Source organism: Podarcis raffonei, chromosome 1 (genome assembly GCF_027172205.1).
Source record: "Podarcis raffonei isolate rPodRaf1 chromosome 1, rPodRaf1.pri, whole genome shotgun sequence".
NCBI classification, from domain to species: domain Eukaryota; kingdom Metazoa; phylum Chordata; class Lepidosauria; order Squamata; family Lacertidae; genus Podarcis; species Podarcis raffonei.
Genome location: NC_070602.1, coordinates 76,225,943 through 76,240,349, shown reverse-complemented (window position 1 = coordinate 76,240,349; position 14,407 = coordinate 76,225,943). Strand labels below are relative to the sequence as shown.

The 14,407-nt window shown below is 42.5% G+C and overlaps 1 protein-coding gene and 1 long non-coding RNA gene across 13 annotated transcripts in view; both read left to right on the top strand.

The window, feature by feature from the left end:
- Positions 1–14,407, top strand: part of TSPAN4 (tetraspanin 4) — a 502,529-nt gene that overhangs the window by 384,392 nt on the left and 103,730 nt on the right. Inside the window, exon 1 of one of the 12 annotated variants that reach the window (XM_053394697.1) lies at positions 8,089–8,132. The exons of the other annotated variants lie outside the window; for them this stretch is intronic. The gene's annotated coding sequence lies outside the window, so the exon portion shown is untranslated. Of the gene's footprint in view, positions 1–8,088; positions 8,133–14,407 lie in introns of those variants that run through there. 12 annotated transcript variants of the gene reach the window in all.
- On the top strand, positions 12,645–14,285 carry LOC128416703 (uncharacterized). Its single transcript, XR_008331276.1, has 2 exons — positions 12,645–12,959; positions 14,007–14,285. It is a non-coding gene; the product is annotated as an uncharacterized LOC128416703 (long non-coding RNA).

Sequence of the window (14,407 nt, the reverse complement as noted above, 5' to 3'; positions counted from 1 at the left end):
AATAGATCTTATAGTTGAATGCACTGGTTGGATAATAACCTACACACAATCTCAAGCTTCTCACATTTATCTGATGGCAGAGAGAGAGAGAGAGAGAGAGAGAGAGAGAGAGAGAGAGATGCAAACATCTGTAGATTTGCTCTCCTTGTTGGGAGAGAAGGTCTCCTAACACTCCTGGAACTACTCCCCCAAACAGTTTCATTTTTTTCTTAAGATGCCTTTTGGGTTTTGCTTTTGCTTTTTGCCATGCTTTTGGTCTACAGTACAGTATATACAGGGTTGGGTTTGTGTGCTTTGCTCATGCAGTGATGGTGATGATGATTGCAATGTTGTTATAATGAAAATGGCTTAATAAAAAAGATGAGCCTTTTTGCCTGGGGTTCCCAGGAAATTATATGAACTATAACAAATATACGTCCTCAAGGTGTTCTTGAATAGCCTCCTCGTGGGGGGTGTGTGTGTGTGTCTTTCCATTTTGTAGTTTACAAACAAGGAGCATTCTGAGAATTGTAACTATTAGGAGTGAGAACATACAGATAATTATAGCAATTTTGCAACGTTTCAGCATGGATGACGATTCATTAGTACATGCTGATGGTGCCAGTAATTTTGCTCCGTTTCATTACTAGGCCTAGGAACTTCCCACTGAAACAGTGCTAACATCAACAAATGTTTGTGGAATTTATACCCATCCAGTAAAATTCCCAGGACAGCTTACAGAATTTTAAAACACAACAAAGCGTGTTTTAAGATACATACAAAAAATGAAACACACAAGGTTACTGGATGATGCTTGGAGCCATTCTTGGTGTTTGCTTTATGGAGGTGCTATTCCTTGCTCCAGAGCAAGGATGGGGAACCTGCTTCCTGCTCAGGGCCCCAAACCGTCAGGAGTAATCTGTTAAGAGCTGCATGCTAAGAGGTTCTATTTACAATTAAGTGGTGTATAAAGTTTGGGCTCAACTATTTTATTCAGGAATGAATTATCATTACTAAGTTAAGGCTGAGGCTTCAGACACAGGTAGCTCACACCTGCTCTCCTTTTTTAAAAAAAGATGCATATTATTATGTCTTCTTCTTCTTTGGTGATCACTCGTAGCCAAGTAAGATTGTCTTCCATAAACATGGTTTTAACAATGAGTCCGTAAGTGACTGTGGAGGCCAATTCTGGATCCACATGTCCTTCCGCAGTGGGGACATTGGTTTCTGGGTGGGAGTTGATCACAGTGTGGATTTGCCAAGCATGCCTTCCTCCTAGCACGTTTCTCCCTTGCGTCCTGAGTTTGAGTGTCTTCAAAGCCCATGACACCTTTGGTAAAGGCTGTTCTCCAACTGGAGCGCTTGCAGGCCAGTGTTTTCCAGTTGTCAGTGTTTATACTATTTTTTTAGATTTGCCTTGAGGCAGTCTTTAAACCTCGTTTGTTGACCACCAGCATTATGCTTTCAGTTTTTAAGTTCGGAATAGAGTAGTTGCTTTGGAAGATGATCATCAGGCATCCACACAACATGACCAGTCCAACGAAGTTGATGTTGAAGAATCATTGCTTCAACACTGGTGATCTTTGCTTCTTCCACTACACTGTTATTAGTTCACCTGTCTTCCCAAGTGATGTGTAAAATTTTCGGAAACACCTTTGATGGAGTCTTTTGAGGAGTTGGAGGTGGCATTTATAAGTGGTCCATGTTTCACAAGCATATAGTAAGGTTGGTAGTACAATAGCTTTGTAAACAAGCATTTTGGTTTCCCTGTGAATGTCCCAGTCCTCAAACACTCTGTACTTCAATTGGGAGAAAGCCGCACTCGTGGAGCTCAGGTGATGCTGGATGTTGGCCCTTGTGGAAAGATAACTGCCTAGGTAAGAGAAGTGATCGACATTTTCCAATGTTACACCTTTGAGAGCCATTGTTATCTGCGATTCTTGCTGTCATATTATCATGGAGGAGCTGAATGAAGCTATTGCACTGTGCTGGAAAGAACATTACCAACATCTCCTTAACTGCAACTTCCCCGTAGCTGCTGAGGTCCTCTCACAAATTCTGCAAAAACAAGTTAGAGATGAGCATCTCCAAATCTGGGAGAGTTGTGTACAGCTATTAACCAAATGAAAAACAACAAAACCAGTGGACCTGATGGGATACCTGCCGAAATCTTCAAAGTAGGCGGAATTGAACTTACACAACAACTTCACAAGCTCATTGAAAAAATCTGGGAAAGAGAAGATATCCCAGCAGACTTTAGAGATGCCAAAATTGTCAATCTCTTTTAAAAAAGGTGACAGAACTGATTGTGGAAACTATTGAGGCATCTCTCTATTAGCTGCGGCCAGCAAAATTCTCGCAAGGATTTTAGCAAACCGTCTTGTAACAATATCCGAGGTGACCCTTCCTGAATCCCAAAATGGTTTTTGGCCTTCTAGGGGGACAGTGGACATCGTTTTCACTGTTTGGCAGCTTCAAGAAAAATGCAGAGAACAAAACCAACCCCTGTATATGGTGTTTATTGACCTGACTAAGGCTTTTGACACTGTAAATCGTAATGTCCTGTAGACTGTCCTTCTGAAAATTGGCTGCCCAGATAAATTTGTAAACATCAATTTGTAAACATATTATTATGAGGCCTGCCTTGAAAGTGGTATACAAATACGAAAAAATATGGATAGTACATTGTACATGATGGTATGTTATGAGACACGAGGTCATCAGTGTGTGTGTGTGTGTGTGTGTGTGTTCATGTTCATGTGTGAGTAAAGAATGTCAAGGCTTTCTGAGATATCCTCTCATGAAGCGAGTTGTCAGTGCTCTCTGTCTTTCCAGAGGGAACTTGAATGGTTTCATGGGTGGCATTCAATGTCATGCTATTACAAACGTTCCATCTGCACAAACATTGCAGCTTGCCCTATGGAACGAACCCCACCCCCTTCTGTAGATGAGGAAAGTGGGGAAAGCAAGCCCTCTGGCACAAACAGAAGTGCTTGAGCAGGGCTTCTGTCAATGGGGCTCCTTCGGTGAATCCCACTCATTAGCTCTACTTTATTGCCATAGAAGATGGGATATGCAATTAACCAAATCAATATCTAGCATTGGAAAACACAAATGCAAACCTAGTTATATCTTTTTTCTTATAAGTGAAACTCTTGTACTTTTCTTTTGTTAATTTAACCTTGATTGAAATTCAGTAGAGCCACTGTAGGCCAGATGCAGTTGCTTCAGGTGCCAGATTTAGCCTTGGGGTCTCCAGTTGGCCATCCCTCCTAAAGTCTAGAGGATAGAATGGGGTTAGACTAGCAAACGCTTTGTAAAAGTAGTTGAGGGCTGCCATTTATGATGAAGGATTATAATTATACAATGACCTGAAGGAGAGTTTTGACAAGCATTCTGCCGCAGACGTTTTGTAGCGCAATATTTTATTTATAAGCCTGAGTCTTTTCCTTGACACTGTCTCGAGACGCATTAAAAAGTTTCTAGAGTTGAAATAAACTGTTCACAAGGTTTTGATGCAAATTCAGGCAATTTCAAATAACAGTTGCATGCTATTTTCATTGTGACTAAATAGACATAAACCGCGACCTTATTGCAAGTTATTTAGGCAAAATGGCATTACAAATCTGGCAGCAGTCAGCACTGCTACTGTCTAGGAGGACAACAGACTGGGTTTATCCACATTTACTTTCTGTCCCACTCTTTCCATGCTCCCTGTCTGAGCATGCGTTGTTGCTTTCTGCCCCACACTTTTCCTGTGTTTTCCGCGGATTGCTGTTTGCTCCGATTGAGCTTTAAAGAGCGGGTGATCACAGGACAAACACACACAATACAAACACATACCAGCTTGGACATGGAGTGTTAAAGCCTGGATGTCTGCATGGAAAGAGTGGAGGAAAGGTGAGTGCAGATAAGCCCTGAGTGAGGTGCAGGAATGAATGGAACAGAAGGGAAGGATGCAGGGCCTTGAGCTAAGAAGAGGCAGTCGACTTAGACATAAGGTTTCCATGAGACAAGAGAGAGCAGGTGGAAAGTGCCAGCTAAGAAGGGAAGCTCAGGCTGGCACTCACCCACCCACAGCTGCAGCTGGTCTTTATAGCCAGATACCCATATTATTTGGTGTGCAATTAATTATTTGGTGTGTAACTTATATCATCTGATGATGATTCAAAGGCATAGGATAGAATAATAGAATTAATTCTTACCTCCATTAAAAAATCAGACATGTGGGTTTTCTCATGCTGTGTCTTGTTACTCCTTTGTGACATACTGAATATTTAAGCCCAATAGGACTAAAGTTTAGCTAGTAGTATAGAGAATGAGAACAGCATTAGGTCATCAATCAATGTGACATTGAGAATATTTTGGAGCATACTTGTTGGATCGTGCTCTGCATCCATGTTAAAAGTGTGCCTTGAATTAAATGGTTGCATTGCAGTTATGTGAAGTTACGTGGAACCATGCTACTTAATTCAGTAGGCTAGGCAATGCGGCCATCACAACCTATACTTGCAGCTTCCAGCACATTAGGAAACAACCCTTTAAAAACAAAACACCATGATACCATAATCAGGTTGCAATAGTTTTGATATCCTTCTTTAATAAAAACTGCAATCCAGTTTTGATATACCCTTGATTAACAATCTGCTATTGCATTGTGCTTAAAATATAGGGCTCTGTCCTATGAAAATGGAAACATAATGTCCTTAATAGCTCCATAGATGGCTGAAATGAAGTGTGCAATGGGTTCTTATCATATTTTCAAGTCAATGTTCTTTCCCCTAAAGCAAAAATAATTAAAATAACGCAGAAGGCTCTGAGCAGCTTTGCAAAGGCAGAGTGGCTTTGCATGCATAATGGAGGTAGAAAGATGATACTTAACTGAGGAAATTGACTGGAGCAACACTTGTCTTAAAACAACTGTAGGAAGGGTTATAGATTGTTCCATTTACCCAGAAATATACAACATGACAAAGATAAATGTCAGCAACCAAAATGCAAAATTATGGTTGAATGTGAAGTTGCAAATAGAACTGGCATGGTTAAACCAATAGTAGGGTAAAAAGTGATTGGAATAGTCTCTTAAATTTCACATTATACAGAAGCTGCCTTGAATATTATATGGTATGTGTTTGCACAGAATACATAAATCAATTAATTCATCGCCAGGAGCAGTAAATGTGTACTTCACTTAGAGGTGGTCTACATGCATCTAAAAAGTCATGTTATCAATCTGGCAGGTAGTGTAAGCTGCTAGTGTATTGGAATCCAAGACGGCTGTCATGAAATTATGTTTCGATCGATATTTCAGTTGGCACTAGACTTAGAAAATGAACTCCAGTGGCAAAACCAATGGTGTGTGAATCAAGGGGATCAATCTTAATATTTCTATCAAGATTGCCTTATTCATTTCAAAAGTAGCCACTGTTTTGTTCATGATTAGTTACTTGAAAAAGTTGCAAAGTTGCTACACCAGCTCTGTTTCATATGTGTCAATAAGAAACCAGGTTTGTTGGCTGGGACTGCTCCTTCACCCATCTTTATCATTTGAGGTCCAAGTGGCGTCAGTGGCAAGAAATGCCCTTTTCCAGCTACAGCTAGTTTGCCAGCTACAGCCAAGGAACAGCCCGGAACAAGGCAGCCTGACCACAGTTTCACCTGCTCTGATTATCTCCCGTCTCAGCTAATGCAGTTCACTCCATCTAAGGCTGCCCTTGAAGACTATGCAGAAATTGCATCTAGTGCAAAACGCTGCCACTAGAGTGCTGACTGGCAACTTGATGCGCAGTTGTTGACATCCATCTGTCTTGGGAGACAATGGAGGAGTGCGCCTTTGGGGGTGAAGTCAATTCATTGGAGCTGCTGGCTAAAAGACCATGCTTGAACCTACCCTGCAGGAAGATAGATGTCTCTGTTCCAAATCTCTGGTTCTCTCATTCCACCTCTTTCCTTATACACCCAGAAAATATTACTACACTCCTTTCTCTTTATCCTCTGCAGTCTTTGTTCCCTGGTTTCCTTCATACTGCCTTTCCTTCATCTCAGGAAAGCAAACTTTTACGTTTGGAATATAAATTTCACTTGCTCTTTTCTTAATTTGGCATAGAATGTACACAAGCCTTCCTTTACTTCTATGTATAAATTGAGAAAAGACATTCAAGTATTTATGATGATGGCTGAAGATATAGGTCTTCCAGTTTTAATGCTGTGTTGTACAACAGAACTATAGTGTGACCTTTAGTCAGAGGTCCAGTTCTCCATCTGTAAAATAGGGATAATAGCCAGTCCCCATCTCACATAATTGTGAAAATAGTACAAATTGTCAGGCAATGAGAATCTGTGGAAATAATTCAGAAGTCACTTACCTTAAAGTAGCACTGCTGAAAGCAACCAGCCCACTCCAGGGAAAGCAATTTTGCAGTTTATAGGTTGTTTTGTAATGGGGGTTGTATGAATAACACTTGATAGAATTACAGAGCAATATAATTGAAGTTGAAAGTAAACTCATACAGTGAAGTGGGTTTCAAATTACATGTCTTGAAAGGAAGTATAAGTAGATGGAATGCCATAGAAATGTATGTGCTGAAATTACATTGAGAAGTGTTTTGTTTAGAATGTCCAGTTTGAGATTCTAAAGCTTTGGTGTCCTTGCTGAACTGCAATTGTTTTTTGACAGAGGATTGATCCCTGATACTTTTGAAGGCATATTATCCTTCCTAACTTGCTTTCCCCAGCCCACCCTGGAACCAAACGAAATGTGGATGCTGATTTTGGAATTCAAATAGGTCTCATTCTAGATAGGTCATAACATTGAAATTATTTTATTATTTATTATGTTTACATTCATTATTTATTAGATTTACATCCTGCTTTTTTGACTACCAGATCCTATCAGATCGTCAACTACTATCTACATACCCAGTTTCTTATACCTTAGACTCACTACGAGTAATAGTTCTACTGCAACCTGTTGCTCTGCAGTATAATTGTTCCTTTCCTATTGTTTAGTAATTGATTAAAGAAAGCTCACACCATTTCCCCTCCTGGCTACAAACTACTGTTCACATACACTTGTATGTCCCCAGAGCGACAGTTTCCATAGGCATCACCTTTTGCTGGGTGTCCTCTGGGGCTGCAGAACTCTTCTAATGCCCAAGGAGCTAAATAGAGAGGAACCTTGTGCTGTTCAGCATGAAGCAGTGCTGTGCCAAAATTTTCTCCTGCATTTGCCCCAGCCATTCTATGTCAATTTATTGAGGGGGCGGGGATTACATTAAAATTTATCAATGAGGAGAGAAAATTTTGGTGAAATTCTCATGCATGTGGTCTTGTCAATCTTGCCGTACTTTTGAGGTGGCCAAAATGTCCTTTCATTCTACAGTTGGTCTCACTGGTAGTCTGCACTCTGCAGCCTTCCTAGGTGCCTGCTCCTTAACTGAAGTCCAGGGGAAGACAAGGCATAACGAGTTAGCTTCTTCCATAGGGCTTTTTCAGATCAGGAAAGGTGGGCAGCCTGGGAGGTTACAGAATGCTGGGATAAATGTTTACTGAAAAGAAACACACACACACACACACACACACACACACTCACACACACTCCCACCCTTGGCCATCTCACAATGAAAAATTAAGATCGCCTCCCCTGCAATGTTGACATTTTTAAGTGCCCTGGAAATGAGGCAGAAAAATGAAGGCATCCTTTGCAGAGGAAGAACACTTTTGAGAAAGTTAAAGATAGATTTTGGCACAGCATCAGCCTGAAATATCTTCCATAAGCAGTTGACTATATGCTGTGCTTTCTACTCTCTTTCTTTTGGGGCTAGAGATCTGCTAATGTGTGGGGAGCCAGGTGCTCTCCTGCTTGATGTTTCTTCCATTTGGTATACTTTGATTTGTACTTAAGTCACAGATCAAAGTTACCAAATCCATATGGCTAAAAGCAAAACAGATGTGCCTCCAGAGTAGCAGGCAGTCATCAGCAGGGTGTGTCAATACAGTGATCAATAAAGCACTAAGTTGGACACCACCTTACCCCTTCATCATGGGAATAATCCCTTTCAAAGTGGAAGGACATCACAATTCCTTATGGGCAAACTGAACTTTCATGGTGTCATCAACAATAGCTTCACTCTTCCATCGGCCCAGGGAACACAGTAAGTGAATCATAATAATGTTAAGATAATCTGATACTAAGGGACGCGGGTGGCGCTGTGGGTTAAACCACAGAGCCTAGGGCTTGCCGATCAGAAGGTCGGCGGTTCGAATCCCAGTGACGGGGTGAGCTCCCATTGCTCGGTCCCTGCTCCTGCCAACCTAGCAGTTCGAAAGCACGTCAAAGTGCAAGTAGATAAATAGGTACCGCTCCGGCGGGAAGGTAAACGGCGTTTCCATGTGCTGCTCTGGTTTGCCAGAAGCGGCTTAGTCATGCTGGCCACATGACCCGGAAGCTGTACGCCGGCTCCCTCGGCCTTTAAAGCGAGATGAGCGCCGCGACCCCAGAGTCGTTCACGACTGGACCTAATGGTCAGGGGTCCCTTTACCTTTACCTTTAATCAGATACTGCCTTTCTGTCTTTATTGACTCAAGCACTTCTTACACTGTGGTCTAAACCACAGAGCCTAGGGCTTGCTGATCAGAAGGTCAGCGGTTCGAATCCCCGCAATGGGGTGAGCTCCTGTTGATTGGGCCCTGCTCCTGCCAACCTAGCAGTTCGAAAGCATGAAGTGCAAGTAGATAAATAGGTACCGCTCCAGTGGGAAGGTAAATGGAATTTCAGTGCTTCTATGGTTCGCCAGAAGCGGCTTAGTCATGCTGGCCACATGACCCGGAAGCTGTACGCCGGCTCCCTCGGCCAATAAAGCGAGATGAGCACCACAACCCCAGAGTCGTCTGCAACTGGACCTAACGGTCAGGGGCCCCTTGACCTTTACCTTACTTTTTACTGGAAACTTAATTCTGCTAAAAAATTTAAGAGAAGTGATGACCTTCTCAACACACATTCAGGAACAATTAGCTAAAATGCCCTATTATGACTGATGCAGAGATTTTGCAAGTATTTTGAGTAACCGTAATATAGCTATGCTTTCAGAGTGATAAAATATGAACATCTGTTAATATTGAACAGATTTGTTGAGCAATCGTATAAAGCTTTACTTACTTCAGAATAGGAAATTAAAAAAATCTTTTAACAACTAAATTGTGAAAATAAGTTCCATTTCTCCCATAATCCAGCCAGTTTTCCCTGTTACCTTAGCCACAGGTTATCGTGAAACTCATATGATACAGTTAACACATTTGCCGCATCAAATTATGCTCTGTTGCAGAATACACAGGAGGGGGAGAGAACAAGAAACTAGAGTAAAATGGTGAAACCCTGTAACTGGAAACTAGAATAAAGTAATGAGATGTAAGACTATTGAAAACTTTAAACTCTAGTTTTAGAAGCCCCCAAACAGAAGTGTATGTGAACCTCTGTTGTATCTTTCCTTACAAATTGGTTTTGACCGACTAAATAACCCTTTTCTCCTTAGGTGCTTGAAAACAGTATTTCTTCTGCATATATAGGAGAGTTGTTGCTCTAACTATGGGGAAAGTCTTTACTCTGCTGCTAATTTGACCCTCTGAGAATGGCAGAGGCATTATCTTTATATGCCTTCCAAGAGTTGCAAACTGCAGGATTTTTTTCTTTCTATGTCAATGGAATGTGATGCAATGGGGAAAAAGAACACTACTTTTTAACTGTCACTAAAACAGATTTTAATTGCACAGTAACTCTAGGTATGCACTTCGTACCAAAATAACCTTTAAAGCTTATTCAAAATGAGGGAGCGAGAGAGAGAGGAGCAACAGAAGTGGGAAGCATAAAATGGCTAGCATACAATATATTGCCATGTCCCTCTTGGCAGCCATCTCTGACATTTTTCATTCTCACTATAGAGTTCCTTGTCACTAAATAGTGTCTTGGCTCCTGGAAATTAGTGTTTGCATAAATGTAATTGAGCAAATGAGAATTCATTTCTGAATCAGGAAGCAGGATAGCTTTTAAAAAGCATCTTTAAAAAACCCAAACAGCTTAATATCTCTGACCCAACAGCTTTGTGACATATGTGTGATCTTTGGTGCATACGTAAGCTTTGTGCTAGCAGTAGCTGCCTCAGTGACTTCAATACTAAGGAAATGCACTGTGCACACAATTGAGGATTTTGGTGCACAGCAGTGCTATAGCATGGGTGGCCAGCATTGCACCCCCCCAAACCCGAGGCTCTCAGGCTGTGGGTAGTGGCCTCAGGGCACTCACAGGAGGCACCCTGGGTGGTCTCCTCCTTCTGCCTCTTGCTAAGAAGTGCGAGAGAGCAGCTGCCGACAGCATGGAGCTACCTCCGTTGCTGGGAAGAGGGGAGCCAGGGCTGTGCCTCCAGGAAGCCTCCTCGTCCTGCGCTCGGCAGGGAGGCAGATGTGAGCCATGAGTCACAACCAACACGCAGGTGGGGCTCAGCCCAGCTCTGCCTCCCAGTTTGTTTCTGCGCCGTAGCCCACCTGCAGGAAAGAGACCTTTCTGGGGGAACAGCTGTCTCGCCGCCATCTCCCTCGGCGAGCAGGTTTTGTGAAAGAGCCCTTTCAGCTTGCCCACCTCTTCAGCTGGGAGGTGAGGTGCCAAAACTACAATGCCCAGCCTGCAGCTCGGGAGTAGGAATGTTTCCCAGCAAGATCATGCAATCAAATGTGAAGCAGGAACACTCTTGGGCTGCCTTCTGCAGCTGGAATGTGCAGGAGCTCCTCAAAGAACAGCCTTCTGAATTTGGAAACTTCAGTGTATTTAACCGAAAGCAGCTCCAGCAGTAGCTGAGGTTTGGAGGCAGGGAAGCATCCCTTGCCTAACTTGTGCCCTTAACAATTTTGCCCCTCGGGCAAGCACCCAGTTGCCTCTCCCCCAAGCTACACCACTGGTGCACAGCAATTCCTCAAAGTTGAGGACATTCTGCTTATATGGAATTTGTGGGGATTTTTGGATCTGGTTGAACACACCATGCTTTGGGTTATTCTACACTGTAGATTTACCATTGATCATTGTAGAGTTGAAGTTTGATTGAGCCGGCCATTGAATTGTGCTGTCTTCTGTACCTGCTGCTTTGGGAGTATGGACTATCCTTCAATGAAGGTACAGTCAGCCATCTGTCAGGGGCACTTTAATTGCATCTTGCACTGCCCAACCTGCATTGAGAAGTGGGTTGGTCTACATGACCTCCAAGGTGCCTTTCAACTTGTGTATGTTTCTATCAATCTGCACAATGTTGCCCAATTTCCTAGGTCAGATACCAGCAACACATGGTTTTCTTCTCCCTATTCTCGGCATGTCTTCCTTCCCATCACCGATTAAATAAAAAAAGGTTTAAATAAACAAAAGTTTATTTAATTCCACTTAATTTTTATTTTTTTAAAAAAACTAACTGGGAGTCACGTGTGGTTAACAGGCTGCAGTTTGTCTAAACCTGGCAAATACTTCAAACTGGCATAGCCACAACAGAAAGCTCTTCTTGCATTGTCCACATTGCACCACATTGTAGAAGGGATGGGTGCAAATGTTCCTGTTAGTATTTCAAAACTTTCAGAGCTGTGTGGGGATGGCAATCTGACATTGTCATTGCCATGTGCAGGCTCAGCTAAGCTTGTGTTCTCCCTTTGTCCCTCCCTGCTGCCTTGGTCTATATTTCACCTGGAACAAAACGGTGATTGTGTACAAGGCAAGCTTGTTTTCCCCCATGTAATTCACAGACTGGGGTGAATGTTCTGTGCAATTTTCTTAATAGTTTTGTGTGAGGTTTTTTCTTTTAAGTACAAACAACAATGATCTCAGTGTGGCGAATTAAAACCCCAGGATACAGGGCAATAATGCAATGCCTACCCAGATAAATGTACGCTAGCCACATCCATTCCTGCTGTAGCCTCCCATCACATTTGGTTTTTTGTTTTGTGCTTTGAAGAGGAGTGAAATGTGCATGTTTGGTAGAACTTTCAGGCAAAAACTTCCCTTCTGGTCTCCAGAGCTGTTTCTAGATAGTGTGGGATAGGTGGGTAGGTCCTATAATTTTTCTTACATAACCCTTGGGAAGTGTTCAAACTCTCCTAAACTAGGTAAAAGGTAAGGTAAAGGACCCCTGGACTGTTAAGTCCAGCCAAAGGTGACTATGAGGTGCGGCATTCTTCTCGCTTTTCAGGCCGAGGGAGCCGGCGTTTATCCACAGACAGCTTCCAGGTCATGTGGCCAGCATGACTAAATCGCTACTGGTGCACAGAGGACCGTGACAGAAGCCAGAGTGCATGGAAATGCCGTTTACCTTCCCACCACATCGGTACTTGCACTGGTGGGCGGCTTTCAAACTGCTAGGCTGGCAGAAGCTGGGACAGAGCAATGGGAGCTCACCCCATCACACTGATTCAAACCGCCAACCCTCTGATCAGCAAGCCCAAGAGGTCTAAACCACTGAGCCACCCACTCCCCTAAACTACTAGTATACCAGCATAGGAACCACTATAGGGGAAAAAAGAGATTTGACTTTCTACCACGTGTATGTGCTATTGGGGGGGGAATTACCTAATGAGTGGAGTATTTTGCGCTACAGTATGCTGTGAAAGATATCTGTGCAATCCGTTTTGAGGGGAGGAAACCCAAGGTTGTCTAAGGACATTTATTGGCACACACTGCTAACAGTATTAGATACATTGTGTGAATTTTAAAATTAATGATACAGAATCTTTTGCAAGCTTCACTAAAGCAGATGAGAGCAGGATCGTCTTTGAATTATAAATTCAATGACAGAAACTTCAATAATGAAGGACTAGTGTAAAATAACTTCTGCCCTTTAATGCATTGCAACATCGGGAATCTTTGCTCATCTAATCCTTGCATTAAAACTCAGGAGCCAGCTGGGCTGCTGTAACCCTTGTGAAACAAAATGGGGAAAGAGCTGTAAATGCTTCTGGTGAGTGGTCAAACCATTGTCTTGTGATTATTTGACAATTCATTAGGTCACTTTTGCTTTTTTCATTTTCTTCCATGAACACTAAAAGGCAGAGCTGTGTGCAGTAGGAGTTGTAGGGAAGGGGCAGAGCTCAGTGCTTGGCGTGCAGACGGCTGCAGGTTTGACCCCCAGGTAGGGCTGGGATAGGAATAAGGAAAAGAGGTTAGTGTGCATATGAGGCACTAGACCGAAGCGGTGATCCTGAAGGTTGGAAAGGAGGAAGATTAAGAGACAGTGTGTGAGAGAGAAGGGTGTATTCATGCTAGCTGGGAAAGGAAGCTGGGGCTAATACTATTATTATTATTATTACTTATTTATTGCATTCATATCCCATCTTTTCTCCATAGAGCTCAAGTTGGCATACATGGTTCTGCCCCTCCTCACCGAATCCCCACAGCAACCCTGTGAGGTAGAGAAGGCAGTGACTGGCCCAAGGTCACCTAGTGAGCTTCACGGCTGAATGGAGGGATTCGAACCCTGGTCTCCCGGATCCTAGTCTGACCCTCTAACCACTACACCACACTGTCTCTGCAAAACTTGCCCTCCCATTCAGCTATACACCTCACCTTTTAGGCCTTTTCTCCTCAGGCATTCCTGTCACTTGGGTGGGCATCCCAGGAGGCCTAAGAAATAATTCCTAGAATCCTCCCTGACCCTCCCCCAAAAGTGAACAATTGCCTGTAGAAACGTCGTAAGTCAGTTTTTGTTCATATTCATCTAGAAATGGATGTTTCAGGGCCTTACTGGGAAGGGGGGTGCACCTAAATTAACTTGTCTTCTTCAGCGACCCTCTCACCTTCTGATCTGTTGTACCTTTAAAGGAGTGCAAATGTTTGATAGATCTCTGGAGACAGAAGAGAGCACTTTTGTTATATTTAAAAAAAAAGTTGTGCCATTTTAATTTGTGAAGGCAGAAAGCCAATTCGGATTGACAGTTTAAGTGCCCACATAATAATAAACGAAATGCAGATTTTATTTTCTTTGTGACTGTTTCTCTTTTCCTTTCAGCCCCTGTTGGGACATAACATTGGAATGCCCTTGTTGCATCTGACTTTCTTGCAGAATATTGGAGAGCTTCCAACCTTTTAAACTGCTCCAGCTTTAATTTATCCCACTTCTGATGTTCTCCCCTACCGTATATCTCATCCCCCCCATTTCCTACCCCCTTTTGCTCTTAGAGAGTATATATTTATTTAGCAAAATATTTTAAAAGCGGCCTGAATTTATGTTTAAAATTAGTTGTCAATGTTATTATCCCTGTGAATAAAATATATGTTGTACATTTGAGAGGGGGATCAGTAGTGGGAAATGACTCATTTCGGGAATATTTCCAGTAATACAAAATGGTGAAAGAAGTAATTCCCGCACCACCCATCTGTGTTCAATATGACTTAAATGAAAGGCAGCTT